This window comes from Falco punctatus (genome assembly GCF_963210335.1).
Source record: "Falco punctatus genome assembly, chromosome: 8".
NCBI lineage: Eukaryota > Metazoa > Chordata > Aves > Falconiformes > Falconidae > Falco > Falco punctatus.
In genome coordinates, this window is record NC_137588.1 from 26,535,938 (window position 1) to 26,562,713 (window position 26,776).

At 41.3% G+C, this 26,776-nt stretch overlaps 1 long non-coding RNA gene across 2 annotated transcripts in view; it reads right to left on the minus strand.

Annotated features, from left to right (window-relative positions):
• Positions 1-26,776, minus strand: part of LOC308068349 — a 107,928-nt gene that overhangs the window by 67,601 nt on the left and 13,551 nt on the right. For both annotated transcript variants that reach the window (XR_013929939.1, XR_013929940.1), the window contains one exon: positions 1-26,776. This exon is cut by the window's left edge and continues 67,601 nt beyond it; it is cut by the window's right edge. This is a non-coding gene — a long non-coding RNA (uncharacterized lncRNA).

The window sequence follows — 26,776 nt, forward strand, 5'->3', positions numbered from 1 at the left end:
TTTGTCCCAAGGTCACCCAAAACATGAACTGATCTCATATGAAGTTGGCACCAGGCTCCCTAGAGGACATCCTGGTTGCATTTCCTCTATTATGCATCTGGGAGGCTACTAGAACTTCATGCTCCCTGCATGCAGAGATCCCAGAGTTCAAATATTACATTAAAAAGCAATGACACCCATAGAAGACAGTCTGAATTCTTACTCCCACATCCCCTTTCTCCTCTAATCTACCTGCAGGTGCTTCTGAAATAGAAATCTTTTGGATGCATCCCATGGGAGTCAGTGGGGTAAACGTTGTCTCCTGTGAGATTCAGGCGCCAGCTCTTTGGGGATGTTCAGATCCTATGTCTAGACGAGATAACATCCTTCTCTGAACCCAGGAGCTAACCCCAGGGGGACCCATTATTCATGTATAAAACACCAAGAGAAAATTTCGCAGCATGCAGCTTCCTTTTTCTTTCCCTCCTCCCCGTGGGAATTTGCTTGGTTTAACCCTTTCATCCCTATGAGGCAGTGGCTCCCCTGCTCAAAGCCATGACTGTTTATCCTTCCACCCTGAAGGGCTCAGTACTCTGCACCTGCAAAAACAGTGTGGCTGGCTGAAAAAAGCCAGGGGAGCCTTCAGCATCAGCTTTAATGTGAAGTCCAAACTCAGAGAGACCTCTTCCTTTCCCCGTAGAGAATAACAGCTCTTGGACAAAATCTCCAGCCCTGCCTATAGTGCCCAGACAGCACAAAATGCTTGGCAGTTTGCCCTGAGATATCACCAGGAGTTGTTCCTGAGGTAGAAGAATATCCAGAATATAAAAGAGTAATAGGGATATGCAAGGCATACAAAGAATACAAGACACTGTATTCTGATCTGCTTTCAGTAACATCATGCCCCTAGAAAGTCTCATCAGCTAGTGTAACTTTGGAAAGGTTGAGGAATGGCTTGCATTCTGGGTGACAGTCACTGGGGGTAAAGTATCTCCCAAGACTAGGGAGTGTGTAAAACCAGTGAATGCCATCCACCCTTTCCGGACTAACAAAAGGGCTGCACACACCTCTTTCATGTTTGCCATGGCCATGCATAGCCCATGGACAGATGCTACTAATTTTACATGAGCTAGTCTGACTGTGCAAATTCATCAGCAGATCTTTTTTAGCTTGGTTTCACAACTTTTTTTACTTAGTTTCCAGCACTAAATTGTGACACCCATCAGGTTCTTGCAAGGTCCTTTATATGCAGAGGCCAATTTAGTTTCTCTGCTTTCTGGTTCTCCTCAGCATATTGTCCTTTTTGCCTAAGGCTTTAAGTATGGATTATAACGGTCAGAGTAGGAAAACACAAGTCAACACAGAGCAGTCTCCCTGAGAAGAGCTGCTTTGATCTGCATCTTGCAACATGGAAAGAGACATCTGTCCACAAAAAACATTTGTCCTAACAGCTCAGTTGCTGAAAGATACAAGGGAGCTGAGTGCCTTCATGAGGTCAAGTTGGCTGAAGAGAGGAGAAATTCAGTCCCTACAGTAACTGCTATATCCACAAATTATCTGGATCTTGGATATTACTGATTGTGCATATCTATTTATGAAAGGCACTTGCAGGCAACAGTAGCACAGTACTGCTCCCTGTTACTGCATTTATGCTCTGAGTTGGAAAAGTCACTTTCTAGGCAGGTGGTGTGTTTACAGTGTGGATCTAGCACCTCTCTCTGTTTAGACATACAATGAAAGGACAAGCAGCAATGGAGGAAAGATAAGTAGATGTAAATTTTACTTATTGAACAAAACAACAACCTCTTTTCTTTTCTTTTCTTTTCTTTTCTCTTTTCTTTTCTCTTTTTTCTTTTCTTTTCTTTTCTTTTCTTTTCTTTTCTTTTCTTTTCTTTTCTTTTCTTTTCTTTTCTTTTCTTTTCTTTTCTTTTCTTTTCTTTTCTTTTCTTTTCTTTTCTTTTCTTTTCTTTTCTTTCCTCTTTATTTTCTTCTTCCTCTCTTTCCCTTTCCCTTTCCCTTTCCCTTTCCCTTTCCCTTTCCCTTTCCCTTTCCCTTTCCCCTCCTGCAGCATTTTTGCAACATCATGTCTGATTCATCACAGTGATAGAGTCCTATGGTTAGAACAGAGTAGTAAAATTTTTTGCTAGCAGCAATGTGGAAAAAATCAAACATTTTTTCAAAATGTTTCTACATTTAGAAAGAAGTGGGATGTTATACTCCTATGACATGAGAATAGTGAACTCAGATTCCAGTCCATTAGTAGCTAAGCATGGTTTTAAACAACTTCAGTGAGGGATAAACATTTTGAAATCAGTAGGCCTGGGTTACTTGCACCCAAGAGTCCTAAAAAGGTTGTCTGAAGAGTTCTCTAGTGAAATAATTTTAGTTTTGAAAAAATCTTGGCCTACCCAGTAAATTCCAGTAGATCAGAGTAGCTAATTTTGTGCCAATATTCAAAAAGGCCAAGTAAGATGACCCAACTAATAGTAAGTCAGCTTGACACCAGCCTGAAGCAAAATAAAAAGCCACAAAACCAGGAGTCAAATAATTAAAAATTAGAGAACAAATCTACTTAATGTCAATCAACATGGTTTAATAGAAATGGACCATGTAGAACCAACACAGTTTCATTCTCTGGTGAGATCACAAGTTTCGTTAGCAAATGTCACTCTGGAAAGATAATGGACCATTGTAAGGACTTTATATTTGCCCAACATGCTCATTTCAAAACCAAATCCCCTGTCTAATTTCAACAAATTCCACACTAAATGGAAGCTGATTAAACAGCTGTACAACAAAAACTTATGAATTAGGGCACTTTTACAAATGAAGGTTTTCTGAAGAAGCTAGAAGAGATGTGGGAATCAAATATTTTCCTGTGTTATCCAATAGCTTGATCAGATAAAAGTGCAAAGAAAAAGCAGGAGTGTTCACTGATTTTTTTATTTTTATTTTTATTTTTATTTTTATTTTTATTTTTATTTTTATTTTTATTTTTATTTTTATATTTTTAAAAAAGCACAGAACAATCCTCCCATACACAAACATTCCTGCCATGCAAGGAAGCAATGGAAAAGATGAAAAATAGGTAAAAATTTGAATCTTAACCTAATTTTAACTTGGTTGAGAACAAACCCAGTATTTCAGTCCCTCATGACATGTCCTGGTGATATTTTTTTCTTGAAAATGAAATGAGATGTTGATTAAAAAGGTAGAGATGTAGTGATCAAGATGCTTGATAAACTGAATCTATTCAAGTGAAGTGTATACATGGGAACAAAGAAATAATTTTGGAGGTACCCTAGAAAAAGAGGACTGTTTTCTGATGTGATGGCTCTGAAGGGGTCATAGTGGCCAAGCGAACATGTGAGAAAACTGTGCTCAGAAAGCAGTTATCAATGGTTCATGACAAAATAGAAAGATATAGGAGTAAAATTCTACAGGCATTTGTTCCTGCTTCCTGTGCTATTCAATATTTTCATTAATGACAGAATGATAGAATACAGAGATTTGTTACCAAGTCTGAAGATGACACCAAGCTGGGAGTAATTTTAAATGCTGGATGGCAGGAGGACAATATAGTATGATTATGACAAATTGGAGACAAGATCTGAAAAAAAAAAAAGGTACTCCTCTATAGGGATATGTACAAATGTTCATTCCTTAGGCAGTAATCAACATTTTCCCAAATACAGGGTGGGTAATGCTCTCTGGGTAACAGGGATTTGGGGTCGCAGTGGACCATAATCTGAAAATGAGTCAACAGTTTCATAATACTGGAAAAAAGACAAACAGCATGGGCGAATGTATAAACACAAGTGTCGCCTGCAAAATATGTGCAGTAATCCTTTCCTTTAGTTCAACATCGATAAAGCCTTAGCTGGAGGCTTTTCCCCTAAGTCCTATGGGTAATTTTAGACCTGTGATGTTAAACAAGATGCAGATTGACTGGAGGAAGTTGAGAGGCAAATGATAATGATGGAGGTCTGGAAAACATGACCTGGAGAAAGAGAAGTCATTTATCCTAGACTGTAGGTACATAATAGGATGCTGCAGAAAGGAAATGGATGCTCTGTTTCTCCATGCTCATGATAGACCAAAGTTAAGGCTTAACAGGAGAGGATCCAGGAAAGGAATAAAGAAAAAATGTTTTCTAAACAGAAGGTAGTGAATCACTCCAGTGCATTGCATGGGGTGTTGTTCCTCTGGGAGGATTACTGGAGGTCTTTAAGAACAAATCAGAGAAACATCTGAAGGGATAAACCAGCTGGAATTGATCCTGAATTAAGGCAGGGAGATGGGCTGGAAAAGGATCTTAAAATCTGTTTAGTTTATGAACATTTTAATGAAAGAATACAATAAATGTTACAATAGTGTAGAAAGGCATGCTAATTAGAAGTAGAGTCATGGCTTAATACAGGGATGAGCTTTCTATGCAAATGGTGCCACTGCTCTTGCTTTCTTCAGCAGAATGATGTAAACTGTGATGGAGAAAACATTCATGGAGGCCTAAGGTTTGCAGAGGTAAATACAAGGTATCTGTGAACTTGATTCTTATTTAGGTAGTAGTTTCAGTCAAAGGAAGTGGGAATATTTTTGAAATTAATGAAAAAAATGGGTTTGACATCATCAAATAAAAATACCTTATTTCTTGTTTTGAAATTATGTTTTATTTTAAAATTGCTCTTTTTAAAGACAGAAGTTTCATAGATTTAAAAGTGTGGAATCATTTCAAAACAAAGCCTAATATTTTTCCTTGGTCCAGAATTAATTTTAGGATTTTGTTCTCAATAAAATAAAATAATAAAAAAAATATCACAGTCCAAAATAAAATGTGGTTTTTTCCAGCAATATTTTGTTTGGTGATGAAACAGAAAAAGCTTGTTATTCCCTAGTTCTATTTGTCAAGCTTTTGAGACCTGGGAGGGCCTTGATTCATAGCAGCTGTGCAGCAGCCCATTTCAACTACATCTCTCAGGGCAGTCTTGATTAAGACTATTCCCTGTCCTTTAGACTGCAGAATTTCTCTCTCACCTATTAATTTGCAGCAGCCAGGGAGATAGCTAGTATATTCCTCTACACCTTAATATCACACAGAGGCATAAAAAGCAAAGAAAAATTTTAAAGGGTGAAGACAAGGTCCTTGATGGCCCAATGAAAGAGACAGCAGATGAAATGTGGTGGTGCCTGATACCTAGGAAAGCATGGTGGTTTTTTTTGATCTCAAGCTGAATGGATCTATGATTTTTCAACAAACTTTTTCCCTTCTTTCCTAACTTACACATCTTGTGGATGATATCTCCTGCCAAGTGAGATTTAATTTGCCTTGTGTTCCACCAGCCCTTTGGTGAGGAGCAAAACTGTCCCCTCTGCCTGCAAGCAGGATTGTGGTGAGCAGCCTCACCAAGCTCCCTTCCTCTTCTCTGACCAGTCCTATCCACTCACCCCACAGCCTGCTCTTTGCACTTAAATCAGTGAGTCTCACAGGGCTTATGGGGTTTTTGAGCTCTCTCCTCCCCGATCCCTCTGCTTGCCCGTTCTTATCTCCTCCAAACCACCTTCTCAATCAGGCAAGAACTTCCTTTTGAAGTGAGGATACCAGAATTTGTCCAACAGCTGCACAGACTCTGAAGGACACTTTCTGGTAAGAAACACTGTGGGGCGTTGCCTCTGTATTTGGGGGCCTATTTTATTTCTGCAGTTGCTCACTTGTGCCTTTAAACATAAGCCTTGAAGAAGGCTCCTGCTTGAGGCAACGTCTTTGTAGTTGATTTATTTATTTTTGTTTTTTTTTGAAGTACAAGTTGCCTGTCTTCTCTCAGGCAACACATGTAAAATCAAATGTCTGAGTTAAGTCTTGCTTGCACCAGGACTCATTGACAGCAGCTGTGAAGCTCTAGGGGTATCAAACCAATGTAAACATGCTCAGATCCATGCACTGTACATTTCTAGGTATCTTACCAGGCTGAATAGAAAAAGGAGTATTTACAAAATTTCTCTGTATCCCCTTCCCAAGCAAATCTGTAAAGCTTAGATTCCTCTTCCAGTGCTTTATGGCCATGGCTTCTTTTCTACAGGCAAAGGATATTAATACAATTATTTGTCTTTAAACCATTCTGCAGTTGTCATTTAATTCTGTGGCCTGTTTATTCAATGACCCCAATACATTTTAGATTGTCTCAGCTAGTTATGGAAAGCATATAGTTTTGAAGGCTTCTGAGAAGAAGCCCACTCTGAGGTCCAGTGCAGGGAGCTTTCAAGAGCTGTGTTTTCTGAGTGATTTCTCCAAGCTCAGGGCATGGAAATAACCTGTTCTGGTGGCCAACAGGGTCTCAACTGCAGATGAACCTTCTTTCCAAGCATCTGCAAGGACCGGCAGTCCCAGAGACTCTTTGTTGCCCTTCATCCCCTCTCCTGACTTCACTGCCTCTTGCTGCACCTGAGTGTTTCCACAGTGTGAGTTTTGTTTGGATTCCTGATTAAGGTGCTGGGCCCTGAAGCTTCTTTCTCTCCCATAGTGCAGCCACGCTAAGACACAAGAATGAACAAATACCTTTGACTGTCCAGAGCAGAAGGAACTGGTATCAGATCATCAAGGTTATTTCCTGCCATCAGCACTGTTTTCTGGAAGCCATGTCCCACTCTCAACCACAAAAGAATATGGATGATTTTGGATGATGGCAGGACCATTTTGTCTACCTGCCCTCCATCACCTTGTTGAATTGTCCAGGGATCTCACAGGCCAGTTGTGACAGTGAAGTAAAACTCTGCTTGAGTAAAGTGGGGCATAAATTGTCCTTCGGAAGGGCTTCAAGGGAAAAGAACAGTCACCCAGGCCAGCGAAAAGGATTCCTGAGGATGAATCTGGCACTGGACAGGGTTTCATTATATATCTTCCATTATAAAGTCTATGTGAATACAGTAGATGGCACAGAATGTGTCTTCCTAATATAATTTGTAATTCCTATGACACTGTGTGCTGTTCCATTTCTCTCTGAATTAAAAAAGCAAGTAATTCAATCCACCTGAGAGCAAAAGCAAGGTGCAAGGAACCTCTGTCTTCAAACAGGATGAGTGAGTGCTAATGAAAACCAAGATTCCAGTGTGAGTGTGTTACAAAGAAAAACTTTGCCTCTGAAAAGGGTTTTATGTTTCCCTGAAGCCAGGAGTAGCTGCATTTTGTACCAGCTCCACAGCCTGTCTGATATTGATATGTCTGAGTCATCTTTGAAAGCCTGGCTCTTTCTTCTGATAGATAAATATAAACCCAGATTATTTTCACCCATCTGCAAGAGAAATCATTATGAAATTAACCAGTGATCAACCAAACCGCATGGGGAGCTCAGAAAGGTTTTTTAGACTTTTTCAAATGGCTGGCTGTTCTCTTTCCATCTGGTTGTTTTTAGCTCTGAAATATAATTTTCAGCGCTGATCACTTCTGGGTAGACCATACAATTAAGGTATTTGAAAAACAAACATTTCTAAACCACTGATCGTTGGGGAGATGGCTTAGAAACGACAGCCCATTTTCCAAGAAGAGGATTGGGAAAGGGAACCTGAAAGCTTAAGATAACATTGAAAAGGAAGCATAAGAAGTCCAGGGAGGGAAAAAAAACAAAAGAAGAAAAAGGAAACCCAACAAACAAACCCACCCTAACAAGTATTTTAACTTCTTCTCTAGTACTTTCAGACTAATATTATTTGAACGTTTTAAGGAATCCAGCTTTTTTTCTGTGTATTTCTATGGATTCATGCTGCTACACAAGGAATGTATTACCGAGAAGCGGAACCTGCAACAGTTTCAAAACAGGGGATATTTGCAGTGATAGGAGGAATTACAGCTCTGTAACTCTTCTTTGGACTTTACAATACTAAATTTCATGCAGGAAGGATGGCAGGACTGAAGGCCCAGAAACAAATTTGGACGTGCCTCTGCTTTCTGGTACCCTGCTGATAATTTCTTTTTCCCACCTAAACTCAGCTCACTTTGGCTCACCTCCCACTATCCTCGGGCAGCTGCATTTTTCTTCTTAAACAATTCCAAAACTGTTAGTTGATGAAGATAAGTGCCTGGTGCATTCTCACCTGAAAAATGGTTTCAAGCCAGGAAATTTAGTAAAGTTCCATTTTGACTATTTTATCAGTTAACCAAGAAGATAGAGACGGTGAAAAATAAAGACTGTATGATTCAGTGGCTGGTGCAGGAACACAAGTGTTGAGGATAGAGCCAGAAATGAACAGCTCTGAACTGTTGCAGGGTTCAGATATAGATGTGAATGCTGCTGAGGTACTGCTATGTAATCCAATCCAAACCAAAAAAAACCAAAATCAGGTTCTACATCTATAGGAAGGCTCAATTCAGGCCTCACATGAAGAGGTAAAGCCCATCTTTAGCAATAGTACTGCTACTGTAATCAGCAGTGTTTTGAAAATAATTGGGTAATGTAAGGATAGAATATATCTGGATTTCCTCGAAGTCAGTGGCCACCTTTGACAGAGGAGAGAAAAGGCTTTGGATCCTGCAAAGGAAGGTGATGGAGAGGCCAGCATAGAAGCCTCCAGAATCTGAGATAAGCTTTGGCTAAGCCTTTTAATACTTGGATGCTTAAGCAAAGATAACCTCCAAGCTTTTGGCAGCCCTTCCCACAACTAGCTGAAACACAGGAGGACCAGGTAATTATCTGATGTGGTAAGAGCAATTATGGGAAGTGTGTAAAAGGTAAGGCAAATTCTACCTGACACCAAGGCTGGCTCTCACATCTGGGATTTTCATACCCAGTGCGAGTTCTTTCCCTTCCCTTTGGATTTTAATGTTTGCTGAAATGCATCTACTGGTGGGGTGAACCTAAGCATGGCTTTGCCTCCTTCCCAGCCAACACTCCGAAAAGCTGAAATGTCATGGGCTTGTGGAGCGTAGGGAGTTAAGTCCTAAGTCATTCTCCCAGTCTGTTACTAGGATGGGGGAGGCTGTAAGAATTCTTAATTTCCCATTTTTTGAACTATTGTTACTCAGAACGTGGTTATAGTCAAATCCACAGAGCTAGACCTCCGCAGACTTTGGGAAGACTGCATCCCAGCATGTCAGCTATTCTAAGCAATGTGCAGGAGTTGCTGAATCCCTGGAAAGCACCTAGGGAGCTTCCATAAACAACTTTTAAAATGATAATGATAGTTAATGACCTAATTTCCTAGCCAGCCAAAATACCTGTGGAATCAAAGTCCCATATCTGAATTAATCTTAACTCCTGGGAGGTTTTGTTCTGGACTTAATCTTCACAATTACTGCTTTCTGTCTGGTATTTTTTGGGCCAAATCAAGACCTCAGTTTAGATACCCACATAGTCACAGGTATTTATTTTCTGTAAAATACTGGAGATTGCAGTATTGTGTAACAGAAAGGGGTCTTAAGAAAATGCTATTTTACCAGCCCCAATGAGGCATAAGTATATGCAGAACATATTGTACAGACAGCAGTCAAGCCTCAAAAGGCTTCAGTGAAAAAGAGTATATGTCCTCCTAAATTTCTTGTTCCCATTACAGTTATGCTATTAATTTCTAATCCAAATTTTCTTTGCTGTAAATTGGGAATTTTTTCCCCTCATCTTTTCATCAGTTGGTATAGTAAAAGAGTCACCATCTACCTTTTTATAACAACTTGCCACATATTGAAAGACAATTTATGAAGTTTCTCTCCACCTTCTTTTTTTTTTTTTTTTTTCCCCTCTTTAAACTGGCTGTGTGCACTGTATGCAGTGATTCCTGAATTTTACCTATAACTTCTGCCTGTTCTAGAAAGGCATGCAAGCTGCAAGCTCAGTTCAGAGTGAGACCTATCTATGTAAGACTCACATCCCACATTGATATCTATGCAAACTACAAAATCTATGCAAACTAAAAAATCAGCATATTCTGCCTGCTCTTACAAGACAGACTTTTGTGGTGAGTTCCTCATAATTATCAGTTAATTGTCATGGATCCTATGTTGCCAAGAATTTGAAGATGTGAAGATTAGATGCTGGTACAATTTCCAGCTCACAGGGTGCTTAGCTATTCCAGCAAAGACTTCAGCACCTCCCTACAGCCACATGCCCAGAAGCCTGTGTTCTGGTATAAATGCCATTAGCAGGGTTTCTGGCTTGCGATATCATCTCCCTTTTCTAGTAACACCGAATAGAGTTGGTTGGCTTGATTTAACCTTCCTTTTCTTTGAAATCCTCCTTTGCAAAAGCATCTGTGTAGCTAAAAGTCCCTAAAACCCTCCTTTGCAAAAGCTTCTGTGTAGTTAAAAGTCCCTTTTATGCATGAAATGTTCTTCAATAGCCTGAGACGTGGATAGAAAGTCCTAATTGTAACCTGAGAGCAAAGATGGTTTGCCCTTCCTTGACTTCAGTTTTCTGTGACCATCAGAAAAATAACTGCCCAGCTGTATGTGATAGGTTCCAGTTGTGCAGATGGCTTCTGTTTTTGCTGGCCAGTCTTTCCCTCCTAGCACATAGGTACTTTTGGTGAGGAGCCAAGGATTTGGGACCAGCTCTGGACAGTAACCATTGAACTACTTAAACACCACGCACCAGAGAACAGCTCAGCCATCTCCAAAATTGTGCTGGTGAGATGTGGCAAATGTGGTGTGCAAGTCCTCATGCCTCACTCAGTGGGAACACATGCTGTGCAGAAACTTGAGCAATATCCTATTGTGCATCTTCCCTAGGAGCAAAGCTGTTTCCCCTGGCCTCTCATCAAATTCTGTCTCTGCACCCAAATAAGAGCTTCCCTTCGTGGAGCTTATGGGCAGATCAGTCTTACAGTCTAGTCACTAAAATCTCTGCAGTCTTATTTTTGGTTATAACCTAATTAAAATGCCATCATCTTCCCTGTGTCTTTAGAAACTCACATTTCCTCTGACTGGTCCATGTAGAGAACACCAGTTTCTCTTACCAAAATGAAAAAATTACATCATAATATTTTTAATTTCACAGGTACTTAACTTGTTTCCAAATTATAGATGAGGATTATGTACATTTGCTTAAGAACACATTCACTAGGAAGTCACATAAACTACATTCATGCTGTGTTTTTATTCACTTTTGTTTTGAAATCCATCCAAATGTGAAATTATATACATTGCACCCAGAAAAACAATAAGGAAACAAAGATGATCCATAGACTGTTAGTATTTTATAGTGAATAAAACAGATTCCTATAGCCACGTGGAACTCATAGGCTCAAATACAGCACACCATGGATTATACTTCATGCAATTGTATTTACATTTATTTGGGAACATTAAAACATACAGAGGGTTCCTATTAGATCTCTAAACCAGGACATTAGGAAACAGCCAGCTTGGACATCAAAGTCCAGGACTTGATTAGCTGTGTGCTTTGGTACATATGAAATAATTGATTATTTTTTTCACTTGCTACCATTGCATCTTTCCCCTTTTTTCAGTACAACTCAGTCTTCCTGGCCTTGATCGCAGTGAATCACCAGGAACTCAAACACTAGCCAGCATACATGCTATTTTATCTGCATTGCTTTGTGAGTTTGCAGGTGCCAGAACAAAGTTCAAATGCTTCTTATCTTCATTAGCACAAATATATATGTATATATTGAAAACAAGAGTGTAGCTCAGTATATTTCCCATTTAGGATGAAAACTTTTAATCTAATTGCTTATACAAATCTTCTGACTCTTTCTAATAAAATGCTAATTCAGTCTGTATTCTGTATGAACTGTATTAATGTAGTATTAATGTTATTAAAATAATTTACTGTTGAATCAGATTCTGAATTCCTTTCTTAAGCCAAATTCCTATTGGCTTGTATGTCAGTTTTGTCTGAGTGAAGACGTCAGATTTTAGCCCTTGTGTAACTCCAACTTTCATATAATTCATTGCAAAGTATTTTAAATACTAGTTAGATCTAGCTACTAGGTATACATCGCAGGTGAAATGCCACGATGAGTGGGATGAGCTGCAAGTCATTTGAAAGACTGCACAACAAATTTCACTGTGAGATATGACAGGAAACAAACATCATTACACCTTTGGTGAAAGTTTGGATAAAAAGAATCAAGTTATGCTGGAAAAGCATCTGTATGCAGAGTTTAGTAATGTTTCATCTTGATACCAACACTAAATGAGCCCAGCTTTGCACAATATACCAAAGTTGCTCAGAGCAGGCCACTGATAGAGAAATAGAAGTTTCAATTTGAGGCTGAAAATAAGTTCATCACAGGACAGATTTTGGCTTTGCAGTGTCCTTTAGGACTGCACTGGGTAATACACCAACAGTATTGTTCACTGCCTGTCAGGCAGTTAGACTAGATGATTGTTTTAGGTCCCTTCCAACTGAAATTATTCTGTTCTGTTCTATTCTATTCTATTCTTGTACATGCAAGGGGCTGAGAGAACCCATCCATACGCTCTGTGCAAGACTGTTTCTTGACACCAAGCTAAACATTCATCTTAGTCTTTCCTCAGTGTTCATCCTCATTGCAGTGTGAATGCAAGATATACCAAATAGGAAAAAGAACAATCCACTAGCTGATTCAAATTGACAGCATTGGCTAGGCCTGTGGAGTGGGATATAGTTGTTATCTTGATGTGTTGAGAATGGTTTCATATGCGCAGCTGTGTGCATCTGGTGCTGAGCACCCAGTCTGCAGGGGCAAATCCCAGTTCTAGTCTTCCCTGCACCACTGGGCAAAAAAGTGCCTTAGTAAAGGTGTAAAGGAAGAATGAAAAAAAGGTTTGTAAAAGAGAGAGGTGATGAGACTGACCCCTGTTACCATTGGCAAAGGTTTCAGTGTAGCTTTTAGGGAAATAAATTTTTTTTTTGTGTTGTGACTGCCTTGCTTAGCACTTCCCCTGTCATATAATTGTCCATGAAATTGCAGCCCATACGGTTAAAACATTAAACAGGATAACATTACACATTTTAATCCACAACTGAGACAAAGCAGAGATCAGGAATAATCCTGCTCAACAGCACCATGTTTACTGTCTGATGTGGGAGATGTTGATTAACTTTTAAGTAGAAACACATTTTTTAAAGTTACATAATCTGATGCTCAGATTCCCCCCTCCCCCTTGAAAAGAATTAAACTAAATATTATGAGAGATTTAAAAGTTCTTCAGTCCTTTGATTTTGAGGGGAAAGGGGTGCACCTGCAGCTGGGGTTTTCCTTTCCCTAGGTCCCAAAGCCATCACTCAGTGGAGTGTATTTCTGCAGTATGTTGTGTATAAGCTCACACATTCAAGTCTTCAGAACCTGACTCAGCTGTTACTCAGTACTTCCTCTGGCAAAACCAATGGAAATTTGCCTGAAGGAAGACTAGGGATTGAGTGAAAATGGCAGAAGATATGAGGAACTGAGACATAGAAACTAGAATGAGAAAGAATGTCTTACCTCATTTATGACTGACCCATGATGACCTGTCCCAGCAGCTTTGCTCCTTGGGACACCCCTTGCTGGGCACTGGAAAACTTCCTGCTGTTTTTCTTATCTTGATCTGGCCTCTCTTCCAAAAAGCTGCCTTTGGATATAATTCTTAGACCCACGCTAAACCAATTTTGTTGCCTGTTGCTCTTCATGCAGGTACCAAAAGGTATGGCACAACCCCCTCTGTAAAGGGTTTCTGGTTCTGCCTGCTATCTGCTGTCCTGTATGCAGATTGTGCTGGGAATTGGTCTTCGGTACTAGCAGGAGAAATTATTTGAGAGAACAATGTTCCCCATTCTTGGTCATATTTTTGCTTGGAGTGCAATGGGTAAGGTCCTGGGGCAAAATGTTCCAGTTGTGGTCCTTAAGTTAGCAAACAGATATCAACAGAGTAAGCCTATGCAAAAAAGTACATTTTAGAAATGTTCGTAATTTGGCATAGCTAGCCTAAGTTATTCGACATCGTTTAGAGCAGTAGGGAAGCCAAAATAATTCAGAATGGTTTGGGTTAGGCCAGTAAAGGATCCTAAAGTTGAATTTGAACCCCTGTTGTAAGTCATCTCAAGTTAAGAATACTGCTTATTTTCCATTTTCTTCCTCTCTCTATTTTTTTCCTCTTTGAAGTATAGAAATCCCTGCCAACAGGCACCTAAATAAAATTGGAGGGATTTTTCAGAAGTGCTGAGCACAAACAAATGTAATCAAAATCAGAAAAAGCTGTGGGTGTTCAGAAATTTTAGGTGCCCAAACAGGGATTTGGCTTCAGAGAGTTAGACGCCCTTGTTTGAGAACTTTTGGCTCAAAGATATACTACCCAACCCATTGTGTGAGTGTAATGTTCAGTGAAATGTGAAATGTCAAGCTCTGCTTAAACCTCTGGGAAACTAATAAAGTCCGTGTACACTTCTGCAGTGTTCACCTGGGAAACTGGCCCTTTTTCATTTCTTGCAATTACTTAGGAAACAAGACTGAATGTAAGAATCATAATATTGCCTTTTTAATCCTTTTTTTTCTCTCTGTCTTTCTTTATTTTTTTTTTCCTTTTAACATATATGTAGCTGTTTATTTCTTTTCCTTATTTTCATCATTCTGGAATTTCAAGCACATAAAAGATGCCAAAGTTATAGCCCTGAAAGCAATATTCCAGGTTGAACTTGGAGGTGAAAGATTACATCACTCACCAAGCCTGGGCTCTGGGACAGCTCCATCAACATTACGAAGAGTCTTCTGAGGACCTGCATCAGCCCTTCTTGCAAAAGTGCTTTGTGTGACTGGCACAACTGGCTGCTATAAGCTAGATGTATATCAGCATAAACCAGAGGACACAATAATGACTCTTATTTTACAATAACTTTAGACTTTCAGCTCCCTATGGTGATGCAGTGTCAAGTTCAGGGCAATCTAAACGGAGTCTGTCCTTTTCAGTGCAGGGAGAAATACTGTGTAGAACAGAGGGGTTTTGCTCCCATGTGCAACACCTCGGTACAAGAGGATCAAGGGCAAGAGGCTGTGATCTTGGTGGGTTGTTGTTGGGCTTTGCTTGTGTCAAGAAGAAAGTACATTGAAAATGGTGGCAAAGAGAGCACAGAAAGAAAGGCTGAATTTCAGGCTCTGTCAAAACATCCAAGCAGCTGGAAACAGGATTTGGCTAAAAGGAAAAGGACAAACATCAATCAATACAGATGTTATTTCCAAGCTTCCGAGAGGGTATTGCAATCCAGACTTCTGGACCAGGAGTCAGACCCTTGCCCAGTAGCAGCTGTGTTTTATGTACCCGATCCCCCCTTAACATTTTCCATTTTAGCCAAGTCTCTCCACACTTCCGCTCTCGCTCTCTGAAATACAGATGAAACAGCTGCAGGCCGCACCATGCCAGGCAGCTCCTTCTTTAATTTTTCTCTCTCACAGCAATAATAAAAAAATTAAGCTGGTTGACACTGCATGAGTGAGAAGGTTAATCAAACCCAGACCCTACTGGTGGCCCAGTTCCAGTTCAGCTCAGCTGGGTGGCAGGGGTAGAGCCGGTTCCATGCAAACCTTTGAATTAAGATGCAGATGGTTGGACAGGGCCTGGGATGTATGGGACTGTGCTGAGAGGTCTCTTGTATTACAGGCTTTACCAAGGACGGGCTCTGATCTTGTTGGTGCTCAGCCCTCTGCTAAGGACATCTGGCTCCTCTCCTTTCCCTCCCCTCCCAGCGTCTAGCTTGAGGTGATTGCTCACTAGAAAACCACCCTCTGCTTGTTGCACCAAAGTATGAACAAACATTCTCAGAAAAGGCCATCATGGGCCAAAGGAAACATATGTATCTATTTATTTTCCATTAGTATTAATTACATTTTAAAAAGCCAGCTCTCTCCTTCCCCTCTTTGGTTGGAACTAGCAGAGGCAAGTCCAGCTCTGGGAAGCACAGTTATTCCTCCTCCTGTGAGCATAAAATGATGCATGTGTTCAGAGGAGAAAGTCCCAAGCCTATGACCCGGCTGTCAAAACATCTCCAGGGTGGACTCATGAGCTCTGCATTAAATTCCTTTTCCTTACAGAATCTAACTGGAAGAAACCATTAAAAAATTGGTTTTGAGAACTGAGGGACACCTACATACCCAAGTGAAGTCAACAAAGCAGCCAGTTCTCAGACCCATGGGCCAGGGTTCAGGCCATTAAACATTTGACATCAAACTGAAATGTCTGAATCAGGTGTGTAATAGCTGAAGGCTTCCTCTGTGAAATAGATATTGGCACAAAAGTGTTCAGAGCTTTAATTTTCTAAATTGCTCTTCAATTTAGGTATGGATGGAACCTATTGCTTCTTAGCATTGCAATCAGGAGTGATGTGCAGAGTTTTGAGATCTCAATTCTTCAACCTGGACCTGGCTCTAAATTCCTGTTTCCTACTCTTCGACTGAAAATAGCTATAAAAGGCAAAGGCTGTATCCTGCCATGTCTCTGCACAGGGCCTAACACACTAGTACTTAATACTAAAAGTGATAAGTAATTAAAGCAGGAGAGAGTAGGGCGTTCTTTCCTTTTTCTCTGAGGTCTTGCATGATATGAAAGGGTTAAAACAGTTTTAAAAGAATGTGTGTTTACACATTTCACTGCTGAATAGTGTGAATAGTGAATAGTGAATATGAAGGAGGAGAGCTGAAACAATGAGATAGATACATTCCAAAGGTTGATAATACAAGACAGGTCTACCAGCTTATCTTTCAACCCCCAGTGGAGACCACTTGGGTAAAATATAACAAAGCAAAACAAAATGAAACCAAATAATATATTAATTTGGAACTCATTGAGGGTCACTCCCTAAGAAAGAAGCACAAGGAAAGCGGACCCAATCATATACATATGATCCGGAAGAAGTAAAGTGTCCTTCTGCATTGAAGAACTGCTCTGTAGAAATAGTCCATGAGCAGTCAAGGAAGAGAACCACCATTTTTTACAGATCTTTCTGGAATTGGCAGACTTTTTAATAATACAAGGGCAATTCTCACCTTTAGTGGTTTGGCCAGATGTCCCAGCAAGAAAACACAAATTGTGGAATTTTGTGTAGAGTATCCCAGCAGCCTTCACTCAACATATGTGCCCAGCAGCATACTCATCTGCTCAGACAGTGCCCTGGCAGCAGCTGTTTTTGCTAACTCAAGTCTTCTGTAAAGAGGAGGCCTTGAACAGTATTAATGTTTTCTGTACTTACCCTCTGACAGCCTCTAGATCCATCATTAAATTGGTGTACTTCCCAGCTCCTCTGGCCAGGCTCTTTGGCAACAGTAAAATCCCCCGACCTAGTTATTCTTAGTCCTCATCCCTGGTAAACTGGCAAAAAAATAGCCCTGCTGTCCTGAAGATGTCTTCAGACCTTTGAGAAGCATTTGTGAAGACCTTTACTCATCTAGTGCCTTCCTTCTGCAGTGCCAGGGTGAAAGGGAATTCCTGCATATTTTGTGCAATTCAGAGTCTCTGAAGAGTTGTCTGCATGCCACCATCTACTGAGGGAAAGGACATTTCATGTGGTTTTGGCAAGGGACTGACAGTGGAAACCTCTATGATACCTACTGCTACCCAGTGGATGTGCTTGTTTTCCATTTGGAAACATTTTGTTGAGTAAAATCCTGGCTAGGAAAGCTCCTTGGCTATCCCATTTATATTATTTTTTCAGAGCAAAAGGAAATGTTATGTTCCTGCAGCATGGCACAATTGCAAACCTGCCTCTGCCCATTTCTTCATTGATTTCCTTAGCAACTGGGCAGATCAGAACATTTCCATACTGTATCCCTCTAGAAGGGATTTATCTAAATATGTATTCTTCTCCCATGAGAACTCACCTCCAGGTTACTCAGGTGTTACTTGGTAAGAGCTGGGTGACAGGCTTAGCTTCCTTCTTAGTGAGGATACTTTGTCCTTCAGGACTCCTTCTACAGCATAGAAGTAAACAGGACTTTGTGGAGGAACTCTGAAAGCAGAGATTGACATAGGTACTTAGGGAGAGGAAATGCACACATGTAGTATATGTTATGATTAAAGAATGCCTAGAGAATGAGCCATCAACAAACGCTTGGTTGTTCTGAATTTTCTCCTTTGGAGATGCCAGTTTGCATGTTTGGATATGGACATTTAAAGTTTGTACGTAGGTGCCTGCAAGTGCTCAGACCCACAAGCATTTAAGGTACCCCTACTGATGAGATTTACATTTACTAGATCAAAGATCAGAAGTTAACATGTAATTCAGGCAGACAGTATAACTGCTCTGGCACTGATTCCCAGTCTAGGACAGTTTGCTGTTTGTTGGCTGCTTGGTGTCTTTGTGGGATGTTTCTAAGTGACAAATATTCCCTAGAAGCACAACTTCTTCTTGAACTCTGCGAAAGTAGAAACTAATCACATTGACTCTCCACTGATAATGTATCTGTTCTTGTTGATACCAGTCCAGCATGGGTGAATGAATTGAATATAAAAAGGGGACTGTGACAGGTACATGTCTTTAAAGTTAATTTCAAATTTGGAATTCAAACCAAAAAGAAAATCCCACAGCTTCATACCAGTTTAACACAGAAACAAAAGTTCTGATTTTCTTTTGCTCTTTCTTTTTTTTTTTTTCCTCTTCATAAAGTGTAGATTTTTAGAGAGTTTGAAATTGTTGTTGTGAAATGTGAAATGGAAATGTTTTCCCTCTATTTTGGCTTTCAGAGGTTTTGAAAGTTCATTTTAGACTGAAAATGTAGAGACTAGACTGTTAAAATTTCCCAGGAAAATGCTAGTTAAGAGAAAGAAAGTCAGTAAAACGTCAGTCTTGACCCAGAGCTGTCTCTTTTTTTCACTGAAAGAAGGTCCTTAGAGAAAATTCCTCCGTCTTCATCTAAATCCTGCACAGTCCAAGTTTCAGAGGGATATATTGTGCTCTGCTCCCTTTTTCAGCCACAGGAACTGGTAGGGCACCCCCTTTTACAAAACTGCTTGCAGTGAGTGTCACCTTGTGCTGTTTGATCACAGAACAGGTAAGGAAGCTTGTGATGGTTAGTGAGCTTCTGTTAGTGCAATGAAGTAGAAAGACTCCTGTGCTCTATCTTGTATCCAGCACAGTGCAGTATAGGGCAAATGCCTAAGCTTAATTAAAAATCATACAAACAAGGGACACAGCAAAAAAACACAGCAACAACCACTAGCAGTGTCAGCCTTACACACAATTTATTTCCACTGCAAGTTACCTAGCACCCACCAGGTTCAGCAAAGCTATCTGTTTTTATCGGCTCTGATTTGGTGGAATTTCAAGTATTTCACATGAGCCATCTGTTCTGTAATATTTTTTTTGCAAAAAAACCCTGTTTCCCAGAATGACAAAGCCATGGAGAGAAGTTTCTGAAATTGTTTGTCTGGCTAAGCTCCTGCTGTAATCATTAATCTCATGCTACTGGAATTTCCAAACAATGATTTAATTAATTGTGCCATACACTTAATTAACTAATGTGGGAGAACTTTGGTAAAGAACATGCTGCACATATACATATTTATACATATGCTTATACATGTATATAAATACATATATATCTATATCTCTTTGTATATCTAAGTAAACAGCAGACTGTACTCCAGGGAAGTTCAGGGCTAAAGAAGCTGTTTATGCATCAGTGGCCTTGAAAATCCAACCACAGAATACTAGGGAGAGTGGTAAATCATGACAGGGAAACCTGGAGCTGAGGGTAAGTTATCACCGGTGTATGATACATCTTGTGAGTCAGAAGTGAGTTGCTTCAGCAGAGCCGGCTTTAGAAAGAAGAGCTCAGCACTCCATTAGGCCTGTCCTTAACAAATCTTGATGCTCTCTCATTTTCACGAGAGTCACTCAATAATGTTTTCAACAATGGTGATGTCCCAAGGACAAATAATAAAAGAATATCACTCTATAAAAAGAACTGGAACAGAAGCTGGAATATGGTAGCAATTTCTTTCTTGGTATATCTCCGAAAAAAGGATGAATGTGTTCCAACCCAAACAAAGCCACTCACCTTTGCCTTCAGTACATTGGTATTGTTTGTCATTTAGTCTTTTGTGTGAGGTCTTGTTGGAATACTCCTTTTGAAGCCTCCTAATTTATTCCAGCACATGCCATCCAGCTTCCTGACAATTAGTTTGTAATAATACATTCTACTGTCAGTACAAATATCAGTGCAAATGTTAGTACAAACACTGCCTTTCTGTGACATGTGTAGTTGCTTTTTCCACCAAATAAAATCATCAGTCTTAACATTTTTGTTCCCCCTTCATAGATGGGTCAGTTGAGAAACAAAAAGATTTGTATTTGGTTCAAAGCCACAAAATGAATCAATGTTCCAGAGATTTTCTTTGTGCATTTCTGTGGCGTGTATTGGGTCCTCTTCCCCTTTGTCCCTCAGTCACTAACCTAATACATTTTTGAGAAAGTCTGAACCTGAGACTCATGGTGCTTTCCCATCTTTTGCTTTTGCTGGATGTAGAAGCAGGCTGCATGCCTTCCACCAGTGCAATCTGAGCACAAAGCCTTGGAAGCTACCTGTGCATTTTCTGTAGGAGTGTGCCAGGCAGCTGGCTGAGATGTGGCACACTCTTCATCTGCGCTTTGTGTGAGCAGATCACCATCATTATGACTTCTGGTAGTCCTTTGCCTGCATATCCTCTTCTACTCTACTCCACGTGATATCAGATTCCCTTAGGAAGGAGCCAAGAAAACTTTCCTGCCTGTTTTTGGTTTCCTAAAGTTGTGAGGAGGTAGAGGAGGTCATGCATAGACAGAAGTGTGGTTGGGACCAGCATAAGGGATGACAAGGGCCCAAGCTCTCTCACTATTATACTCCAGAACTTAACTAAAATCTCTTTCTGGGCTGAGTTTTCTGTTCAGGGAGGACAGAGAAAGTGCCAAAAGGAGATGGCTGTAGGTGAGGGGAAGTTCAGGATAATTATGCTCTCTGAAGAAGTAACAGAGCTCCAAGAAAGTTTAGGACGGTTAAGTGGCAAGTTAGCATTGTCATGGCTTTCAGCTATAGGCATCCGGGACACTGGTTGAAGGGGGTGGCAGTTGGAAGACAGTGGTGTTATGACATGATATGATGACACTTCTGCCATGACTTTAGGCCTTCAGGCATGGAAGGAGCCCGGCCTTGGACCTCCAGCACCAGAAGAGAGCTGCCTGCAGAAAATCACTGCAGAGAATCATGTCAGAACAGGAATCAAGCCTGAATATTCAACTTTCTCCAGGAGAAAACCAAAGCAGAGGCCAGCACAGACAGGTGTGTGAGCCCTGCTGAAATACGAAGTGCACTCCAGGGACAAAGAGTGCAATCAAAAGAGGAACTTGCCTTGCTTTAGACCTAGACTCTGCATTATGTCTCCTGCTACTGATTCAAAAAGCTTCATCCTGCCTGCAATTTGTGTTTAGTCCCCAGTGTATGTTTTAGAACCAGTAGTAACAGATTTCCAAAATAGGATTAAAATAGGGCTAAGCAGTATTGGCCCCACAGCAGAGAGCTGTGGTCAGATTTAGTGGGAGGGAGGGGAAGCCTAGAGATTGGAAAGGATTAGGGTTGCACCAGTATATCTGGTCATCATCTTGCTATTCTGCTTTGATATGGTTCCCTAGAGAAGACTGCAAGAACAGGTTTTGCAGCTCTTGCTAGACATGGACTTCTGAACAAGGAGGCAAAATGTAGAAGAAGGACTAGGAAAAAACCAACATTCAGTCCCTTATAACTCTTCAGTGTATCTGGCTCCTACTTAGTTTTGTAAATGTCTGAGTACTACAGCAATGGGCACATTCTCCTGGAGACAGACCTTGCATGACATTAGCTTAGCAAAGGTGAGGCTTGAAACGCTCATCATCAGTCCAGTGATGGAGCTGGCTATGTGCCAGTGTTAGTATTATTTTTATGGCACTGTGTTGTACTATATGCACATCTATGTGTTTACAGAAGAAGTGTGTGGGGGGAGGGGGTGCTTGTATATTTGTAAAAGAAATAATCTCTAGGGGTACGTTGAGCTGGATTTTTGCTAATTGTAAACTGAAGCTGATGGAGAGCATCTTCTGGAGCATACATTATGAAAAAGCCTAAGCAGGCTGTCTGCAGGCTCTGTACAAGGCAGCTGAGCAGCCAGGAGCGAGACAGAGCATGTCATGCTCAGTCATTCATTAACAATGCAGCAGGAACAGGCCCAGGGTGGACCAACCTATTCAAAGGTTTGGGCTAATTTCAGGACACCTACGTAGGCTGGTGGAGTTGGCAGGATGGGGCAAGGTGCCCAAGGCTGCCTGTTCAGGAGCAGCACACCTTCCTGTGGAAAGGAAGCATTTCTTTGCCCAACTAACCTACCACAAGGATGATGGGATGTGCTGCAGAGAGGCTGATTCACTGCAGCAGGAGATGGGAGAGGCAGTGCCTCTTTGCATCCCCACTGGTGCTAATCCCGTGCCCCACAACCCCGCAGAGACTGCAGCTGTTGTGGACAGGGCTGTGTTCCCTCTCTCAGTGTGGTCAGAGCCCTCCCTGAAACACAGTCTCATGCTTCCTCTACAGGACAAGCACCTGGGGAAGTAGCTGGAGTCAGGTCATGACTAGCTGAGCCATGCTGACCACAGCCCAAGAGTTACCTTCTAACTAGATCAGGAGACAGACAGCAGATTTCCTTCAGCTTTTTACAGAAAGGGAGCACAGCCATAGATTGTCAAAGGTGTTTAGACACATAAGTCCTAGGCCTGCAACCAGCAGCACTTACCCATGGACCCTAGGGCAGAAAACAAGTTTGAATCAGTTTGCAAGCTCTACCCTAGACTCACCTCATCCTATAGGTGCTGCGTGAACCTCAGTGCTTGCAGTTTTCCAAGTACCTGTTAAAGGCAACAGCTGTTCTCAGTGCTGGGTGCATCCCTTTTTAATTCCCTTGTTACATCTGTTAACTCATTTGCTCCCTGTGAGAAGGAAAATGAATCACGGATGTCTTTTGTTTGCTAAATGTTAACAGCCCTGTGGAAAAACCCTCATAAAATATTCATCCTATCCTGCTCTTCTAAATTAGACGGTTACAGTTCTAACAAGCCCCAGAGAAGAGTTCTTCATTCTCTCAGTCAAAGGTACAGTCAAACATTTCTACAGGCTTTTCTGTACGCTGCATCACCCCCAGCCAAAATTTCTGCTCCCCCAAGCTGTGTGCTGCTTTTATTCTTGCATATCCTTGTGTATATAGCACTACAATGGAAGTAAAGATTTCAAAATGCATTCATCCATGTTCCTGCTTTAATGGTAAAGAAAAGGAATATATTTGCTTTTGCAAATGCAAGGAATGATTAGGGTGGTGGTGGTGCAGATGTCAGCAAGTGAATACTTCCCACCTGGGAAAAGGAGAGGGAGGGGTCTAAGATGTTTTCAAACCAGAAAGTAATTGCAAGACCTTGGATGTTACACTATGCATTGCTTTCTTGGGTGAAGGGAAATGTTTTTACTCTTGGGAGTGCTCCCCTTCTCTCTTGCTTGTGTCAGTAAGGCAGAACAGAGATGCCCTCTTGGGCTCTATCTTCCCATGTATTTGCCTGCATGCTTTCCCATCCCAATCAGGTGCATGCTTCCACAAGAGGAGGAGGATGGGCATAGCTGAATGGGACCAGGTCTCTCTGCTCCCTGCATCCTGCCAGCCTTTCTTTGTGGCTCCACTGTGCCTTGCTCCTAAGCTGATTTCTGGTGACTCACAACAGGAGGGAAACAGTCCTCAGATACTCTTTGTTGCTTGAAAGAACCGGGGAGTGAAGGAAAAGGGAGGGGGAGAGATTTACACTGGAGGAGAGGGAAGAGGGTTTTGCTGCCAGCTCCCTTTCTGAATAGTCATTATGGGTAATGACTTGCAGATCTTCGATGCGGCCTGTGTTACTTCAGGCTGATTTGTTCCATACAGTGACCTGACCAAGCCTGTGAGACTCAAGGCATGTGTCTCACTGTGTTTCATGCTCTTCTTGGAGTCTGAAGCAAGAAGTTTCTCTGACTAAGCTGGTGGTGACCTCCTGGCTGTGCTGTGGGCTCCTGCCTGCAAATCAAAAGGTTTCTTGGTGAGCAGAGGTAAAATACCATGAATGGCTTCTTGTTCATAGTGTGGGGAGCTATTGTCTCCTGTGGTGCTTGTTACCGCTGGTCAGAGAAAAAGTTGACTTCCCCAAAGCTGGAAAGGCTGCTGCTCTGCATCCCTCAGGTCCTCTATGGTCACAGCCAGGGAAGGAGAGAAAAGTTTGTCTTGGTTGGTGTAGAAGGAGAGATCTCAGAGGGGTGACGCTGGTTTTCCCAGGCATTATCATTTGCTGGCTACAATCAACAGTGGCCAAGAAGCTGCCGGTGAGCAGCTAGTATGCAAAAACACCTCCCAGTGCTTTCTTCCTTCCCTGCAAAGAGAATATAATTGTAAAGGGGAAAACTGCTGCATGGCAAGGACTATCAGCTTCTGAAGGTTGAGGGAGCAGCAAAAAGGTGAAAGTAATTCACTCAGGGAACTTCCTACTCCAGAGTAATTAGCAAAGTAGATGTGTCTGTAGGAGGAAGCTGCTGGAGAGGGCAGGAATGAGCAGTTGGGTCTCTGCTCCAAACCACTGGCAAGTGTCACAGGTCACAGGGAGAGCCACGGAGGCAAGGGAGGGTTTGCAGAAACAACAGGAACAATTAGGGAGTCAGTCTTGGGGAACAGCTTGTTCCTGAGACCCTGAGGCAAACTTCTTGGTTCGTAAATGGATAAAAGTTAGTCGATCTCCTCCCATCATTTTTGCTGGCAGGATTTGATCTAATTTGGGAAAACACACAAAGTGATGGGAGGGATGGAGTAAGCTGTGTTTCAAAAAGAAGGAAACTAGGCTCTCCCCTTCTGTCTGAGCCAGTTATTCTGGTGTGTGCCTTTTGTCAGCAAATGACTTTCCAGACTGGCTGTAGGGCTGCACTGAAATTAGCCAACAATCTCACTGAACTTTGCAGGAGTGGGTTGGACTTTCAGACATGCCAGAACTTGAGAAATAAAGTATGTATTAAAAAAGAATACCCTTAAGTCCTCTAGGGAAAAAACCAGCACCCAACAACCAAAAACCAAACAAAAACCCCACTTCTGGTTTCACAGAGCATAAAGTGCTCTTTTTCCCTAGCATATATTCTATATGTGGAAATAAATAAAAAAAATAAATTATACCTAATAATTTTTTTAAATCCAGTAAGGTTTCTTTTTTTTACAGATAGCAGTGCCCAGTAGCACCATTGAAGTTAAAGGTCTGTCAACATTTTTGTTAATAAAGCCCCAATATTCATGAGTTTGTTACTCAGCTATAAAAGCCTGCTTCTCAGTTCAACTTGCCATGAGTCCTCAGCTCCTGCCCCCCTCCAGTCTGAAGCCTGGGGCATACACAGATGGGATTCAGACCTTTACCCTGATTTTGCACCATCAGAACACTATCAGAAAAGCTCCTTATTTGTGTGTCAAAAAAATAGAAAAAGTGGAGGCATGAATCTCTATGTTTATACCACAGAGGAACAGCATTAGAATTAGATCCTTTCTAAGAGTACAATGAAATTGGTTTGGCTGTATTCAGAGCTGCAGGAATGTAAAATGGAACAGGAGGCAGATTTCCAGCGTAGTGTTTCCTGTGAAGCCATCTGGCTTCATGTAGGAGTTGTGGGAGAGAGAGGGGGAAGAGATTCAGTCTGACATTTTGATGTCTAATGCTCTATTATTTCCCCTGCTTGGGGGTGCTTTGAGCTTCCCTTGCTCCTCAAAGGTAAAGGTTACTAAGGTACAGGACTAATACTAAAAGAACCTTGAGAGGCTTCTGGGGGAAGAAAAAAAAAAAGCAAACCAAAAACCCCTAAACCCAAACCCCACCCAAAAATTGGTCAGTTATCCTAGTGAAGACAAAGTCCTTCCAAGGGAAGAGAAGGGCAAAGGGTGAAAATGGGAAGTGAACGCAGTATGTTTTAAGAGTCAAAACTAGCAGTTTGAATAGGAATAGGATCTGGTTTCCCTGCATCCTAGCCCAGTGTTCTAATCACCAGAGAGTGATGCTTTGTGATTAGAAATCTCCCTCGGGCTTTTAAAAGACACCTCACTGCTTGCTGTCTACACCTAAGGGACAGCAAGAATCAAGACACCATTGCATCCAGGGCAAAAGAGCCTTTATCTGAAAATTTCTTACATATTCACCTTAGTAAGCCTGATTCAGGATTGTTGAGCATCCTGCTCCTGCTTTCCTCTAGACAAGCTAGCCTTTGAAATGCATTATACAGCCACTTAATCTGCCTGTTGGAGGAAATGTGGCATCTGACCAGGAAACAAGAAAATGTCTTGTCCTACTTGGGATATGCTGCCACTAAAGACTCTTTGTGCTAGGAGCCCATGGTAGCTTATTTGCACAAAAATCAATAGTCTTTTCTCTATGATACTTACTGAAAGATTGAAAAGTATTAGTTCAACTCCTACTTCTTGTGAAGCATCTTGGATCCGCATGTCCTAGGAGATACCCCATATCATTACATTTTAACTCTATCTGCTTTGAGTTTGTCAAGGTCTCCAGCTAAGGGCTGGCCTGTCCTATGACTCCAAAGTGTTTCTTAGATATCTCCTACGTGGCTGTAGGGCAATCAACTGTCCAGATGATCCAGATATTCCTCAAAATTCATATGCAGGTGGTTCAGCGTTATAGGAAAGAATTCAGCATCATGGGAACAGATTTGTCAAATCAATAACCACTACTCTGAACCCCAATGAATACCAGAGATGTCTAAGAACATCAGCTTCCATGTGAAGGACTGAGGGAAACAACCCTTGGAACAGCCCAGGTCCTTGTTTAGGCATGTTCCTAGTCTAGGAAATATG